The 19,626-nt window shown below is 49.9% G+C and overlaps 1 protein-coding gene across 2 annotated transcripts in view; it reads right to left on the reverse strand.

Annotated features, from left to right (window-relative positions):
• LOC144733457 (uncharacterized) overlaps window positions 1–19,626 on the reverse strand; it is a 186,333-nt gene that overhangs the window by 166,162 nt on the left and 545 nt on the right. The gene's annotated exons all lie outside the window — the stretch shown is intronic.

Consider the following 19,626-nt stretch of genomic DNA (forward strand, 5'->3'; position numbering starts at 1 on the left):
ACAACACCAATATCCCCCTTGATAATGGGCTGGACACAACACCAATATCCCCCTTGATGATGGGCTGGGCACAACACCGATATCCTCCTTGATAATGGGCTGGACACAACACCAATATCCCCCTTGATAATGGGCTGGACACAACACCAATATCCCCCTTGATAATGGGCTGGACACAACACCAATATCCCCCTTGATAATGGGCTGGACACAACACCAATATCCCCCTTGATGATGGGCTGGGCACAACACCAATATCCCCCTTGATAATGGGCTGGGCACAACACCAATATCCCCCTTGATAATGGGCTGGACACAACACCAATATCCCCCTTGATAATGGGCTGGGCACAACACCAATATCCCCCTTGATACAGGGCTGGGCACAACACCAATATCCCCCTTGATAATGGGCTGGACACAACACCAATATCCCCCTTGATGATGGGCTGGGCACAACACCAATATCCCCCTTGATAATGGGCTGGGCACAACACCAATATCATCCTTGATAATGGGCTGGGCACAACACCAATATCCTCCTTGATAATGGGCTGGACACAACACCAATATCCTCCTTGATGATGGGCTGGGCACAACACCAATATCCTCCTTGATAATGGGCTGGGCACAACACCAATATCCTCCTTGATGATGGGCTGGGCACAACACCAATATCCTCCTTGATAATGGGTTGGGCACAACACCAATATCCCCCTTGATAATGGGAGGGGCACAACACCAATATCCCCCTTGATAATGGGCTGGGCACAACACCAATATCATCCTTGATAATGGGCTGGGCACAACACCAATATCCTCCTTGATAATGGGCTGGACACAACACCAATATCCCCCTTGATGATGGCCTGGGCACAACACCAATATCCTCCTTGATAATGGGCTGGACACAACACCAATATCCCCCTTGATAATGGGCTGGACACAACACCAATATCCCCCTTGATAATGGGCTGGACACAACACCAATATCCTCCTTAATAATGGGTTGGGCACAACACCAATATCCCCCTTGATAATGGGCTGGGCACAACACCAATATCTCCCTTGATAATGGGCTGGACACAACACCAATATCCCCCTTGATGATGGGCTGGGCACAACACCAATATCCCCCTTGATGATGGGCTGGGCACAACACCAATATCCCCCTTGATAATGGGCTGGGCACAACACCAATATCCCCCTTGATGATGGGCTAGGCACAACACCAATATCCTCCTTGATAATGGGCTGGGCACAACACCAATATCCCCCTTGATAATAGGCTGGGCACAACACCAATATCCCCCTTGATGATGGGCTGGGCACAACACCAATATCCCCCTTGATAATGGGCTGGGCACAACACCAATATCCCCCTTGATGATGGGTTGGGCACAACACCAATATCCCCCTTGATAATGGGCTGGGCACAACACCAATATCCCCCTTGATAATGGGCTGGGCACAACACCAATATCCCCCTTGATGATGGGCTGGGCACAACACCAATATCCCCCTTGATAATGGGCTGGGCACAACACCAATATCCTCCTTGATACAGGGCTGGGCACAACACCAATATCCTCCTTGATAATGGGCTGGACACAACACCAATATCCCCCTTGATAATGGGCTGGGCACAACACCAATATCCCCCTTGATAATGGGCTGGGCAAAACACCAATATCCTCGTTGATAATGGGCTGGGCACAACACCAATATCCCCCTTGATAATGGGCTGGGCACAACACCAATATCCTCCTTGATAATGGGCTGGACACAACACCAATATCCCCCTTGATAATGGGCTGGACACAACACCAATATCCCCCTTGATGATGGGCTGGGCACAACACCAATATCCTCCTTGATAATGGGCTGGACACAACACCAATATCCCCCTTGATAATGGGCTGGACACAACACCAATATCCCCCTTGATAATGGGCTGGACACAACACCAATATCCCCCCTGATAATGGGCTGGACACAACACCAATATCCCCCCTTGATGATGGGCTGGGCACAACACCAATATCCCCCTTGATAATGGGCTGGATACAACACCAATATCCCCCTTGATAATGGGTTGGGCACAACACCAATATCCCCCTTGATAAAGGGCTGGGCACAACACCAATATCCCCCTTGATAATGGGCTGGGCACAACACCAATATCCCCCTTGATGATGGGCTGGGCACAACACCAATATCCCCCTTGATAATGGGTTGGGCACAACACCAATATCCCCGTTGATAATGGGCTGGGCACAACACCAATATCCCCCTTGATAATGGGCTGGGCACAACACCAATATCCCCATTGATGATGGGCTGGGCACAACACCAATATCCCCCTTGATAATGGGCTGGGCACAACACCAATATCCTCCTTGATACAGGGCTGGGCACAACACCAATATCCTCCTTGATAATGGGCTGGACACAACACCAATATCCCCCTTGATAATGGGCTGGACACAACACCAATATCCCCCTTGATAATGGGCTGGGCAAAACACCAATATCCTCCTTGATAATGGGCTGGGCACAACACCAATATCCCCCTTGATAATGGGCTGGGCACAACACCAATATCCTCCTTGATAATGGGCTGGACACAACACCAATATCCCCCTTGATAATGGGCTGGACACAACACCAATATCCCCCTTGATGATGGGCTGGGCACAACACCAATATCCTCCTTGATAATGGGCTGGACACAACACCAATATCCCCCTTGATAATGGGCTGGACACAACACCAATATCCCCCTTGATAATGGGCTGGACACAACACCAATATCCCCCCTGATAATGGGCTGGACACAACACCAATATCCCCCTTGATGATGGGCTGGGCACAACACCAATATCCCCCTTGATAATGGGCTGGATACAACACCAATATCCCCCTTGATAATGGGCTGGGCACAACACCAATATCCCCCTTGATACAGGGCTGGGCACAACACCAATATCCCCCTTGATAATGGGCTGGGCACAACACCAATATCCCCCTTGATAATAGGCTGGGCACAACACCAATATCCCCCTTGATGATGGGCTGGGCACAACACCAATATCCCCCTTGATAATGGGCTGGGCACAACACCAATATCCCCCTTGATGATGGGTTGGGCACAACACCAATATCCCCCTTGATAATGGGCTGGGCACAACACCAATATCCCCCTTGATAATGGGCTGGGCACAACACCAATATCCCCCTTGATGATGGGCTGGGCACAACACCAATATCCCCCTTGATAATGGGCTGGGCACAACACCAATATCCTCCTTGATACAGGGCTGGGCACAACACCAATATCCTCCTTGATAATGGGCTGGACACAACACCAATATCCCCCCTGATAATGGGCTGGAAACAACACCAATATCCCCCTTGATAATGGGCTGGGCAAAACACCAATATCCTCCTTGATAATGGGCTGGGCACAACACCAATATCCCCCTTGATAATGGGCTGGGCACAACACCAATATCCTCCTTGATAATGGGCTGGACACAACACCAATATCCCCCTTGATAATGGGCTGGACACAACACCAATATCCCCCTTGATGATGGCCTGGGCACAACACCAATATCCTCCTTGATAATGGGCTGGACACAACACCAATATCCCCCTTGATAATGGGCTGGACACAACACCAATATCCCCCTTGATAATGGGCTGGACACAACACCAATATCCCCCCTGATAATGGGCTGGACACAACACCAATATCCCCCTTGATGATGGGCTGGGCACAACACCAATATCCCCCTTGATAATGGGCTGGATACAACACCAATATCCCCCTTGATAATGGGCTGGGCACAACACCAATATCCCCCTTGATACAGGGCTGGGCACAACACCAATATCCCCCTTGATAATGGGCTGGACACAACACCAATATCCCCCTTGATGATGGGCTGGGCACAACACCAATATCCCCCTTGATAATGGGATGGGCACAACACCAATACCCTCCTTGATAATGGGCTGGGCACAACACCAATATCCTCCTTGATAATGGGCTGGGCACAAGACCAATATCCCCCTTGATGATGGGCTGGACACAACACCAATATCCCCCTTGATAATGTGCTGGACACAACACCAATATCCTCCTTGATAATGAGCTGGGCACAACACCAATATCCTCCTTGATAATGGGTTGGGCACAACACCAATATCCCCCTTGATAATGGGCTGGGCACAACACCAATATCCTCCTTGATAATGGGCTGGACACAACACCAATATCCCCCTTGATAATGGGCTGGACACAACACGAATATCCCCCTTGATAATGGGCTGGGCAAAACACCAATATCCTACTTGATAATGGGCTGGGCACAACACCAATATCCCCCTTGATAATGGGCTGGGCACAACACCAATATCCTCCTTGATAATGGGCTGGACACAACACCAATATCCCCCTTGATAATGGGCTGGACACAACACCAATATCCCCCTTGATGATGGGCTGGGCACAACACCAATATCCTCCTTGATAATGGGCTGGACACAACACCAATATCCCCCTTGATAATGGGCTGGACACAACACCAATATCCCCCTTGATAATGGGCTGGACACAACACCAATATCCCCCCTGATAATGGGCTGGGCACAACACCAATATCCCCCTTGATAATGGGCTGGATACAACACCAATATCCCCCTTGATAATGGGCTGGGCACAACACCAATATCCCCCTTGATACAGGGCTGGGCACAACACCAATATCCCCCTTGATAATGGGCTGGACACAACACCAATATCCCCCTTGATAATGGGCTGGGCACAACACCAATATCCCCCTTGATGATGGGTTGGGCACAACACCAATATCCCCCTTGATAATGGGCTGGGCACAACACCAATATCCCCCTTGATAATGGGCTGGGCACAACACCAATATCCCCCTTGATGATGGGCTGGGCACAACACCAATATCCCCCTTGATAATGGGCTGGGCACAACACCAATATCCTCCTTGATACAGGGCTGGGCACAACACCAATATCCTCCTTGATAATGGGCTGGACACAACACCAATATCCCCCCTGATAATGGGCTGGAAACAACACCAATATCCCCCTTGATAATGGGCTGGGCAAAACACCAATATCCTCCTTGATAATGGGCTGGGCACAACACCAATATCCCCCTTGATAATGGGCTGGGCACAACACCAATATCCTCCTTGATAATGGGCTGGACACAACACCAATATCCCCCTTGATAATGGGCTGGACACAACACCAATATCCCCCTTGATGATGGCCTGGGCACAACACCAATATCCTCCTTGATAATGGGCTGGACACAACACCAATATCCCCCTTGATAATGGGCTGGACACAACACCAATATCCCCCTTGATAATGGGCTGGACACAACACCAATATCCCCCCTGATAATGGGCTGGACACAACACCAATATCCCCCTTGATGATGGGCTGGGCACAACACCAATATCCCCCTTGATAATGGGCTGGATACAACACCAATATCCCCCTTGATAATGGGCTGGGCACAACACCAATATCCCCCTTGATACAGGGCTGGGCACAACACCAATATCCCCCTTGATAATGGGCTGGACACAACACCAATATCCCCCTTGATGATGGGCTGGGCACAACACCAATATCCCCCTTGATAATGGGATGGGCACAACACCAATACCCTCCTTGATAATGGGCTGGGCACAACACCAATATCCTCCTTGATAATGGGCTGGGCACAAGACCAATATCCCCCTTGATGATGGGCTGGACACAACACCAATATCCCCCTTGATAATGTGCTGGACACAACACCAATATCCTCCTTGATAATGAGCTGGGCACAACACCAATATCCTCCTTGATAATGGGTTGGGCACAACACCAATATCCCCCTTGATAATGGGCTGGGCACAACACCAATATCCTCCTTGATAATGGGCTGGACACAACACCAATATCCCCCTTGATAATGGGCTGGACACAACACGAATATCCCCCTTGATAATGGGCTGGGCAAAACACCAATATCCTACTTGATAATGGGCTGGGCACAACACCAATATCCCCCTTGATAATGGGCTGGGCACAACACCAATATCCTCCTTGATAATGGGCTGGACACAACACCAATATCCCCCTTGATAATGGGCTGGACACAACACCAATATCCCCCTTGATGATGGGCTGGGCACAACACCAATATCCTCCTTGATAATGGGCTGGACACAACACCAATATCCCCCTTGATAATGGGCTGGACACAACACCAATATCCCCCTTGATAATGGGCTGGACACAACACCAATATCCCCCCTGATAATGGGCTGGGCACAACACCAATATCCCCCTTGATAATGGGCTGGATACAACACCAATATCCCCCTTGATAATGGGCTGGGCACAACACCAATATCCCCCTTGATACAGGGCTGGGCACAACACCAATATCCCCCTTGATAATGGGCTGGACACAACACCAATATCCCCCTTGATGATGGGCTGGACACAACACCAATATCCCCCTTGATAATGGGCTGGGCACAACACCAATATCCTCCTTGATAATGGGCTGGGCACAACACCAATATCCTCCTTGATAATGGGCTGGGCACAAGACCAATATCCCCCTTGATGATGGGCTGGACACAACACCAATATCCCCCTTGATAATGGGCTGGACACAACACCAATATCCTCCTTGATAATGAGCTGGGCACAACACCAATATCCTCCTTGATAATGGGTTGGGCACAACACCAATATCCCCCTTGATAATGGGCTGGACACAACACCAATATCCTCCTTGATAATGGGCTGGACACAACACCAATATCCTCCTTGATGATGGGCTGGGCACAACACCAATATCCTCCTTGATAATGGGCTGGACACAACACCAATATCCTCCTTGATAATGGGCTGGGCACAACACCAATATCCCCCTTGATAATGGGCTGGGCACAACACCAATATCCTCCTTGATAATGGGCTGGACACAACACCAATATCCCCCTTGATAATGGGCTGGACACAACACCAACATCCCCCTTGATGATGGGCTGGACACAACACCAATATCCTCCTTGATAATGGGCTGGACACAACACCAATATCCCCCTTGATAATGGGCTGGACACAACACCAATATCCCCCTTGATGATGGGCTGGGCACAACACCAATATCCTCCTTGATAATAGGCTGGACACAACACCAATATCCCCCTTGATGATGGGCTGGACACAACACCAATATCCTCCTTGATAATGGGCTGGACACAGCACCAATATCCCCCTTGATGATGGGCTGGGCACAACACCAATATCCTCCTTGATAATGGGCTGGACACAACACCAATATCCCCCTTGATGATGGGCTGGGCACAACACCAATATCCTCCTTGATAATGGGCTAGACACAACACCAATATCCCCCTTGATAATGGGTTGGACACAACACCAATATCCCCCTTGATAATGGGCTGGATACAACACCAATATCCCCCCTGATAATGGGCTGGACACAACACCAATATCCCCCTTGATGATGGGCTGGGCACAACACCAATATCCCCCTTGATAATGGGCTGGATACAACACCAATATCCCCCTTGATAATGGGCTGGGCACAACACCAATATCCCCCTTGATACAGGGCTGGGCACAACACCAATATCCCCCTTGATAATGGGCTGGACACAACACCAATATCCCCCTTGATGATGGGCTGGGCACAACACCAATATCCCCCTTGATAATGGGCTGGGCACAACACCAATATCCTCCTTGATAATGGGCTGGGCACAACACCAATATCCTCCTTGATAATGGGCTGGGCACAAGACCAATATCCCCCTTGATGATGGGCTGGACACAACACCAATATCCCCCTTGATAATGGGCTGGGCACAACACCAATATCCTCCTTGATAATGGGCTGGACACAACACCAATATCCTCCTTGATAATGGGTTGGGCACAACACCAATATCCCCCTTGATAATGGGCTGGACACAACACCAATATCCTCCTTGATAATGGGCTGGACACAACACCAATATCCTCCTTGATGATGGGCTGGGCACAACACCAATATCCTCCTTGATAATGGGCTGGGCACAACACCAATATCCTCCTTGATGATGGGCTGGGCACAACTCCAATATCCTCCTTGATAATGGGTTGGGCACAACACCATTATCCCCCTTGATAATGGGCGGGGCACAACACCAATATCCCCCTTGATGATGGGCTGGGCACAACACCAATATCCCCCTTGATAATGGGCTGGACACAACACCAATATCCCCCTTGATAATGGGCTGGACACAACACCAATATCCTCCTTGATAATGGGTTGGGCACAACACCAATATCCCCCTTGATAATGGGCTGGGTACAACACCAATATCCCCCTTGATAATGGGCTGGACACAACACCAATATCCCCCTTGATGATGGGCTGAGCACAACACCAATATCCCCCTTGATACAGGGATGGGCACAACACCAATATCCCCCTTGATAATGGGTTGGGCACAACACCAATATCCCCCTTGATAATGGGCTGGGCGCAACACCAATATCCCCCTTGATAATGGGCTGGGCACAACACCAGTATCCCCCTTGAGACAGCGCTGTGCACAACACCAATATCCCCCTTGATAATGGGTTGGGCACAACACCAATATCCCCCTTGATACAGGGCTGGGCACAACACCAATATCCCCCTTGATACAGCGCTGTGCACAACACCAATATCCCCCTTGATAATGGGCTGGACACAACACCAATATCCCCCTTGATGATGGGCTGGACACAACACCAATATCCTCCTTGATAATGGGCTGGACACAACACCAATATCCCCCTTGATGATGGGCTGGGCACAACACCAATATCCTCCTTGATAATGGGCTGGACACAACACCAATATCCCCCTTGATGATGGGCTGGGCACAACACCAATATCCTCCTTGATAATGGGCTGGACACAACACCAATATCCCCCTTGATAATGGGTTGGACACAACACCAATATCCCCCTTGATAATGGGCTGGGCACAACACCAATATCCTCCTTGATAATGGGCTGGACACAACACCAATATCCCCCTTGATAATGGGCTGGACACAACACCAACATCCCCCTTGATGATGGGCTGGACACAACACCAATATCCTCCTTGATAATGGGCTGGACACAACACCAATATCCCCCTTGATAATGGGCTGGACACAACACCAATATCCCCCTTGATGATGGGCTGGGCACAACACCAATATCCTCCTTGATAATAGGCTGGACACAACACCAATATCCCCCTTGATGATGGGCTGGACACAACACCAATATCCTCCTTGATAATGGGCTGGACACAACACCAATATCCCCCTTGATGATGGGCTGGGCACAACACCAATATCCTCCTTGATAATGGGCTGGACACAACACCAATATCCCCCTTGATACAGGGCTGGGCACAACACCAATATCCCCCTTGATAATGGGCTGGACACAACACCAATATCCCCCTTGATGATGGGCTGGGCACAACACCAATATCCCCCTTGATAATGGGCTGGGCACAACACCAATATCCTCCTTGATAATGGGCTGGGCACAACACCAATATCCTCCTTGATAATGGGCTGGGCACAAGACCAATATCCCCCTTGATGATGGGCTGGACACAACACCAATATCCCCCTTGATAATGGGCTGGGCACAACACCAATATCCTCCTTGATAATGGGCTGGACACAACACCAATATCCTCCTTGATAATGGGTTGGGCACAACACCAATATCCCCCTTGATAATGGGCTGGACACAACACCAATATCCTCCTTGATAATGGGCTGGACACAACACCAATATCCTCCTTGATGATGGGCTGGGCACAACACCAATATCCTCCTTGATAATGGGCTGGGCACAACACCAATATCCTCCTTGATGATGGGCTGGGCACAACTCCAATATCCTCCTTGATAATGGGTTGGGCACAACACCATTATCCCCCTTGATAATGGGCGGGGCACAACACCAATATCCCCCTTGATGATGGGCTGGGCACAACACCAATATCCCCCTTGATAATGGGCTGGACACAACACCAATATCCCCCTTGATAATGGGCTGGACACAACACCAATATCCTCCTTGATAATGGGTTGGGCACAACACCAATATCCCCCTTGATAATGGGCTGGGTACAACACCAATATCCCCCTTGATAATGGGCTGGACACAACACCAATATCCCCCTTGATGATGGGCTGAGCACAACACCAATATACCCCTTGATACAGGGATGGGCACAACACCAATATCCCCCTTGATAATGGGTTGGGCACAACACCAATATCCCCCTTGATAATGGGCTGGGCGCAACACCAATATCCCCCTTGATAATGGGCTGGGCACAACACCAGTATCCCCCTTGAGACAGCGCTGTGCACAACACCAATATCCCCCTTGATAATGGGTTGGGCACAACACCAATATCCCCCTTGATACAGGGCTGGGCACAACACCAATATCCCCCTTGATACAGCGCTGTGCACAACACCAATATCCCCCTTGATAATGGGCTGGACACAACACCAATATCCCCCTTGATGATGGGCTGGACACAACACCAATATCCTCCTTGATAATGGGCTGGACACAACACCAATATCCCCCTTGATGATGGGCTGGGCACAACACCAATATCCTCCTTGATAATGGGCTGGACACAACACCAATATCCCCCTTGATGATGGGCTGGGCACAACACCAATATCCTCCTTGATAATGGGCTGGACACAACACCAATATCCCCCTTGATAATGGGTTGGACACAACACCAATATCCCACTTGATAATGGGCTGGATACAACACCAATATCCCCCCTGATAATGGGCTGGACACAACACCAATATCCCCCTTGATGATGGGCTGGGCACAACACCAATATCCCCCTTGATAATGGGCTGGATACAACACCAATATCCCCCTTGATAATGGGCTGGGCACAACACCAATATCCCCCTTGATACAGGGCTGGGCACAACACCAATATCCCCCTTGATAATGGGCTGGACACAACACCAATATCCCCCTTGATGATGGGCTGGGCACAACACCAATATCCCCCTTGATAATGGGCTGGGCACAACACCAATATCCTCCTTGATAATGGGCTGGGCACAACACCAATATCCTCCTTGATAATGGGCTGGGCACAAGACCAATATCCCCCTTGATGATGGGCTGGACACAACACCAATATCCCCCTTGATAATGGGCTGGGCACAACACCAATATCCTCCTTGATAATGGGCTGGACACAACACCAATATCCTCCTTGATAATGGGTTGGGAACAACACCAATATCCCCCTTGATAATGGGCTGGACACAACACCAATATCCTCCTTGATAATGGGCTGGACACAACACCAATATCCTCCTTGATGATGGGCTGGGCACAACACCAATATCCTCCTTGATAATGGGCTGGGCACAACACCAATATCCTCCTTGATGATGGGCTGGGCACAACACCAATATCCTCCTTGATAATGGGTTGGGCACAACACCATTATCCCCCTTGATAATGGGCGGGGCACAACACCAATATCCCCCTTGATGATGGGCTGGGCACAACACCAATATCCTCCTTGATAATGGGCTGGACACAACACCAATATCCCCCTTGATAATGGGCTGGACACAACACCAATATCCCCCTTGATAATGGGCTGGACACAACACCAATATCCTCCTTGATAATGGGTTGGGCACAACACCAATATCCCCCTTGATAATGGGCTGGGTACAACACCAATATCCCCCTTGATAATGGGCTGGACACAACACCAATATCCCCCTTGATGATGGGCTGGGCACAACACCAATATCCCCCTTGATACAGGGATGGGCACAACACCAATATCCCCCTTGATAATGGGTTGGGCACAACACCAATATCCCCCTTGATAATGGGCTGGGCGCAACACCAATATCCCCCTTGATAATGGGCTGGGCACAACACCAATATCCCCCTTGAGACAGCGCTGTGCACAACACCAATATCCCCCTTGATAATGGGTTGGGCACAACACCAATATCCCCCTTGATACAGGGCTGGGCACAACACCAATATCCCCCTTGATACAGCGCTGTGCACAACACCAATATCCCCCTTGATAATGGGTTGGGCACAACACCAATATCCCCCTTGATACAGGGCTGGGCACAACACCAATATCCCCCTTGATGATGGGCTGGGCACAACACCAATATCCCCCTTGATGATGGGCTGGGCACAACACCAATATCCTCCTTGATAATGGGCTGGGCACAACACCAATATCCCCCTTGATACAGGGCTGGGCACAACACCAATATCCCCCTTGATAATGGGCTGGGCACAACACCAATATCCTCCTTGATAATGGGATGGGCACAACACCAATATCCCCCTTGATAATGGGCTGGACACAACACCAATATCCCCCTTGATGATGGGCTGGGCACAACACCAATATCCCCCTTGATAATGGGTTGGGCACAACACCAATATCCCCCTTGATAATGGGCTGGGCGCAACACCAATATCCCCCTTGATAATGGGCTGGGCACAACACCAATATCCCCCTTGATACAGCGCTGTGCACAACACCAATATCCCCCTTGATGATGGGCTGGGCACAACACCAATATCCTCCTTGATAATGGGCTGGGCACAACACCAATATCCCCCTTGATACAGGGCTGGGCACAACACCAATATCCCCCTTGATACAGCGCTGTGCACAACACCAATATCCCCCTTGATAATGGGTTGGGCACAACACCAATATCCCCCTTGATAATGGGCTGGGCACAACACCAATATCCTCCTTGATACAGGGCTGGGCACAACACCAATATCCTCCTTGATAATGGGCTGGACACAACACCAATATCCCCCTTGATAATGGGCTGGAAACAACACCAATATCCCCCTTGATAATGGGCTGGGCAAAACACCAATATCCTCCTTGATAATGGGCTGGGCACAACACCAATATCCCCCTTGATAATGGGCTGGGCACAACACCAATATCCTCCTTGATAATGGGCTGGACACAACACCAATATCCCCCTTGATAATGGGCTGGACACAACACCAATATCCCCCTTGATGATGGGCTGGGCACAACACCAATATCCTCCTTGATAATGGGCTGGACACAACACCAATATCCCCCTTGATAATGGGCTGGACACAACACCAATATTCCCCTTGATAATGGGCTGGACACAACACCAATATCCCCCCTGATAATGGGCTGGACACAACACCAATATCCCCCTTGATGATGGGCTGGGCACAACACCAATATCCCCCTTGATAATGGGCTGGATACAACACCAATATCCCACTTTATAATGGGCTGGGCACACCACACCAATATCCCCCTTGATACAGGGCTGGGCACAACACCAATATCCCCCTTGATAATGGGCTGGACACAACACCAATATCCCCCTTGAAGATGGGCTGGGCACAACACCAATATCCCCCTTGATAATGGGATGGGCACAACACCAATATCCTCCTTGATAATGGGCTGGGCACAACACCAATATCCTCCTTGATAATGGGCTGGGCACAAGACCAATATCCCCCTTGATGATGGGCTGGACACAACACCAATATCCCCCTTGATAATGGGCTGGACACAACACCAATATCCTCCTTGATAATGAGCTGGGCACAACACCAATATCCTCCTTGATAATGGGTTGGGCACAACACCAACATCCCCCTTGATAATGGGCTGGGCACAACACCAATATCCTCCTTGATAATGGGCTGGACACAACACCAATATCCCCCTTGATAATGGGCTGGACACAACACCAATATCCCCCTTGATAATGGGCTGGGCAAAACACCAATATCCTCCTTGATAATGGGCTGGGCACAACACCAATATCCCCCTTGATAATGGGCTGGGCACAACACCAATATCCTCCTTGATAATGGGCTGGACACAACACCAATATCCCCCTTGATAATGGGCTGGACACAACACCAATATCCCCCTTGATGATGGGCTGGGCACAACACCAATATCCTCCTTGATAATGGGCTGGACACAACACCAATATCCCCCTTGATAATGGGCTGGACACAACACCAATATCCCCCTTGATAATGGGCTGGACACAACACCAATATCCCCCCTGATAATGGGCTGGGCACAACACCAATATCCCCCTTGATAATGGGCTGGATACAACACCAATATCCCCCTTGATAATGGGCTGGGCACAACACCAATATCCCCCTTGATACAGGGCTGGGCACAACACCAATATCCCCCTTGATAATGGGCTGGACACAACACCAATATCCCCCTTGATGATGGGCTGGACACAACACCAATATCCCCCTTGATAATGGGCTGGGCACAACACCAATATCCTCCTTGATAATGGGCTGGGCACAACACCAATATCCTCCTTGATAATGGGCTGGGCACAAGACCAATATCCCCCTTGATGATGGGCTGGACACAACACCAATATCCCCCTTGATAATGGGCTGGACACAACACCAATATCCTCCTTGATAATGAGCTGGGCACAACACCAATATCCTCCTTGATAATGGGTTGGGCACAACACCAATATCCCCCTTGATAATGGGCTGGACACAACACCAATATCCTCCTTGATAATGGGCTGGACACAACACCAATATCCTCCTTGATGATGGGCTGGGCACAACACCAATATCCTCCTTGATAATGGGCTGGACACAACACCAATATCCTCCTTGATAATGGGCTGGGCACAACACCAATATCCCCCTTATTAATGGGCTGGGCACAACACCAATATCCTCCTTGATAATGGGCTGGACACAACACCAATATCCCCCTTGATAATGGGCTGGACACAACACCAACATCCCCCTTGATGATGGGCTGGACACAACACCAATATCCTCCTTGATAATGGGCTGGACACAACACCAATATCCCCCTTGATAATGGGCTGGACACAACACCAATATCCCCCTTGATGATGGGCTGGGCACAACACCAATATCCTCCTTGATAATAGGCTGGACACAACACCAATATCCCCCTTGATGATGGGCTGGACACAACACCAATATCCTCCTTGATAATGGGCTGGACACAACACCAATATCCCCCTTGATGATGGGCTGGGCACAACACCAATATCCTCCTTGATAATGGGCTGGACACAACACCAATATCCCCCTTGATGATGGGCTGGACACAACACCAATATCCTCCTTGATAATGGGCTGGACACAACACCAATATCCCCCTTGATAATGGGTTGGACACAACACCAATATCCCCCTTGATAATGGGCTGGATACAACACCAATATCCCCCCTGATAATGGGCTGGACACAACACCAATATCCCCCTTGATGATGGGCTGGGCACAACACCAATATCCCCCTTGATAATGGGCTGGATACAACACCAATATCCCCCTTGATAATGGGCTGGGCACAACACCAATATCCCCCTTGATACAGGGCTGGGCACAACACCAATATCCCCCTTGATAATGGGCTGGACACAACACCAATATCCCCCTTGATGATGGGCTGGGCACAACACCAATATCCCCCTTGATAATGGGCTGGGCACAACACCAATATCCTCCTTGATAATGGGCTGGGCACAACACCAATATCCTCCTTGATAATGGGCTGGGCACAAGACCAATATCCCCCTTGATGATGGGCTGGACACAACACCAATATCCCACTTGATAATGGGCTGGGCACAACACCAATATCCTCCTTGATAATGGGTTGGGCACAACACCAATACCCCCCTTGATAATGGGCTGGGCACAACACCAATATCCTCCTTGATAATGGGCTGGACACAACACCAATATCCACCTTGATAATGGGTTGGGCACAACACCAATATCCCCCTTGATAATGGGCTGGACACAACACCAATATCCTCCTTGATAATGGGCTGGACACAACACCAATATCCTCCTTGATGATGGGCTGGGCACAACACCAATATCCTCCTTGATAATGGGCTGGGCACAACACCAATATCCTCCTTGATGATGGGCTGGGCACAACACCAATATCCTCCTTGATAATGGGTTGGGCACAACACCAATATCCCCCTTGATAATGGGCGGGGCACAACACCAATATCCCCCTTGATGATGGGCTGGGCACAACACCAATATCCTCCTTGATAATGGGCTGGACACAACACCAATATCCCCCTTGATAATGGGCTGGACACAACACCAATATCCCCCTTGATAATGGGCTGGACACAACACAAATATCCTCCTTGATAATGGGTTGGGCACAACACCAATATTCCCCTTGATAATGGGCTGGACACAACACCAATATCCCCCTTGATGATGGGCTGGGCACAACACCAATATCCCCCTTGATACAGGGATGGGCACAACACCAATATCCCCCTTGATAATGGGTTGGGCACAACACCAATATCCCCCTTGATAATGGGCTGGGCGCAACACCAATATCCCCCTTGATAATGGGCTGGGCACAACACCAATATCCCCCTTGATACAGCGCTGTGCACAACACCAATATCCCCCTTGATAATGGGTTGGGCACAACACCAATATCCCCCTTGATACAGGGCTGGGCACAACACCAATATCCCCCTTGATGATGGGCTGGGCACAACACCAATATCCCCCTTGATGATGGGCTGGGCACAACACCAATATCCTCCTTGATAATGGGCTGGGCACAACACCAATATCCCCCTTGATACAGGGCTGGGCACAACACCAATATCCCCCTTGATAATGGGCTGGGCACAACACCAATATCCTCCTTGATAATGGGATGGGCACAACACCAATATCCCCCTTGATAATGGGCTGGACACAACACCAATATCCCCCTTGATGATGGGCTGGGCACAACACCAATATCCCCCTTGATAATGGGTTGGGCACAACACCAATATCCCCCTTGATAATGGGCTGGGCGCAACACCAATATCCCCCTTGATAATGGGCTGGGCACAACACCAATATCCCCCTTGATACAGCGCTTTGCACAACACCAATATCCCCCTTGATGATGGGCTGGGCACAACACCAATATCCTCCTTGATAATGGGCTGGGCACAACACCAATATCCCCCTTGATACAGGGCTGGGCACAACACCAATATCCCCCTTGATGATGGGCTGGGCACAACACCAATATCCTCCTTGATAATGGGCTGGACACAACACCAATATCCCCCTTGATAATGGGCTGGACACAACACCAATATCCCCCTTGATAATGGGCTGGACACAACACCAATATCCTCCTTGATAATGGGTTGGGCACAACACCAATATCCCCCTTGATAATGGGCTGGGTACAACACCAATATCCCCCTTGATAATGGGCTGGACACAACACCAATATCCCCCTTGATTATGGGCTGGGCACAACACCAATATCCTCCTTGATAATGGGATGGGCACAACACCAATATCCCCCTTGATAATGGGCTGGACACAACACCAATATCCCCCTTGATGATGGGCTGGGCACAACACCAATATCCCCCTTGATACAGGGATGGGCACAACACCAATATCCCCCTTGATAATGGGTTGGGCACAACACCAATATCCCCCTTGATAATGGGCTGGGCGCAACACCAATATCCCCCTTGATAATGGGCTGGGCACAACACCAATATCCCCCTTGATACAGCGCTGTGCACAACACCAATATCCCCCTTGATAATGGGTTGGGCACAACACCAATATCCCCCTTGATACAGGGCTGGGCACAACACCAATATCCCCCTTGATGATGGGCTGGGCACAACACCAATATCCCCCTTGATACAGGGCTGGGCACAACACCAATATCCCCCTTGATGATGGGCTGGGCACAACACCAATATCCTCCTTGATAATGGGCTGGACACAACACCAATATCCCCCTTGATAATGGGCTGGGCACAACACCAATATCCCCCTTGATAATGGGTTGGGCACAACACCAATATCCCCCTTGATGATGGGCTGGGCTCAACACCAATATCCCCCTTGATAATGGGTTGGGCACAACACCAATATCCCCCTTGATACAGGGCTGGGCACAACACCAATATCCCCCTTGATAATGGGCTGGGCACAACACCAATATCCCCCTTGATGATGGGCTGGGCACAACACCAATATCCTCCTTGATAATGGGCTGGGCACAACACCAAAATCCTCCTTGATACAGGGGTGGGCACAACACCAATATCCCCCTTGATACAGGGCTGGGCACAACACCAATATCCTCCTTGATACAGGGGTGGGCACAACACCAATACCCCCCTTGATACAGGGCTGGGCACAACACCAATATCCCCCTTGATAATGGGCTGGGCACAACACCAATATCCTCCTTGATAATGGGCTGGGCACAACACCAATATCCTCCTTGATACAGGGGTGGGCACAACACCAATATCCCCCTTGATACAGGGCTGGGCACAACACCAATATCCCCCTTGATACAGGGGTGGGCACAACACCAATATCCTCCTTGATAATGGGCTGGGCACAACACCAATATCCTCCTTGATAATGGGCTGGGCACAACACCAATATCCCCCTTGATACAGGGCTGGGCACAACACCAATATCCTCCTTGATACAGGGCTGGGCACAACACCAATATCCCCCTTGATACAGGGCTGGGCACAACACCAATATCCTCATTGATAATGGGCTGGGCACAACACCAATATCCCCCTTGATAATGGGCTGGGCACAACACCAATATCCTCCTTGATATAGGGCTGGGCACAACACCAATATCCTCCTTGATAATGGGCTGGGCACAACACCAATATCCTCCTTGATAATGGGCTGGGCACAACACCAATATCCCCCTTGATACAGGGCTGGGCACAACACCAATATCCTCCTTGATACAGGGGTGGGCACAACACCAATATCCCCCTTGATAATGGGCTGGGCACAACACCAATATCCCCCTTGATACAGGGCTGGGCACAACACCAATATCCTCCTTGATGCAGGGGTGGGCACAACACCAATATCCCCCTTGATACAGGGGTGGGCACAACACCAATATCCTCCTTGATACAGGGGTGGGCACAACACCAATATCCCCCTTGATGATGGGCTGGGCACAACACCAATATCCCCCTTGATACAGGGGTGGGCACAACACCAATATCCTCCTTGATACAGGGCTGGGCACAACACCAATATCCTCCTTGATACAGGGGTGGGCACAACACCAATATCCCCCTTGATACAGGGGTGGGCACAACACCAATATCCCCCTTGATAATGGGCTGGGCACAACACCAATATCCTCCTTGATACAGGGGTGGGCACAACGCCAATATCCTCCTTGATACAGGGGTGGGCACAACGCCGAAATCTCCCCTCACTACAAGCAGGAGAGACGCAGGCAGGATGAGCATGGCAACCTGAGAAATGGTTTGAGTGAGAAATCAAAAGGGAAAATGTTCACCGTAGCTTTGAATCATTCGTGG

Source organism: Lampetra planeri, chromosome 47 (assembly GCF_965212315.1).
Source record: "Lampetra planeri chromosome 47, kcLamPlan1.2.h2, whole genome shotgun sequence".
Classification (NCBI taxonomy): Eukaryota; Metazoa; Chordata; class Hyperoartia; order Petromyzontiformes; family Petromyzontidae; genus Lampetra; species Lampetra planeri.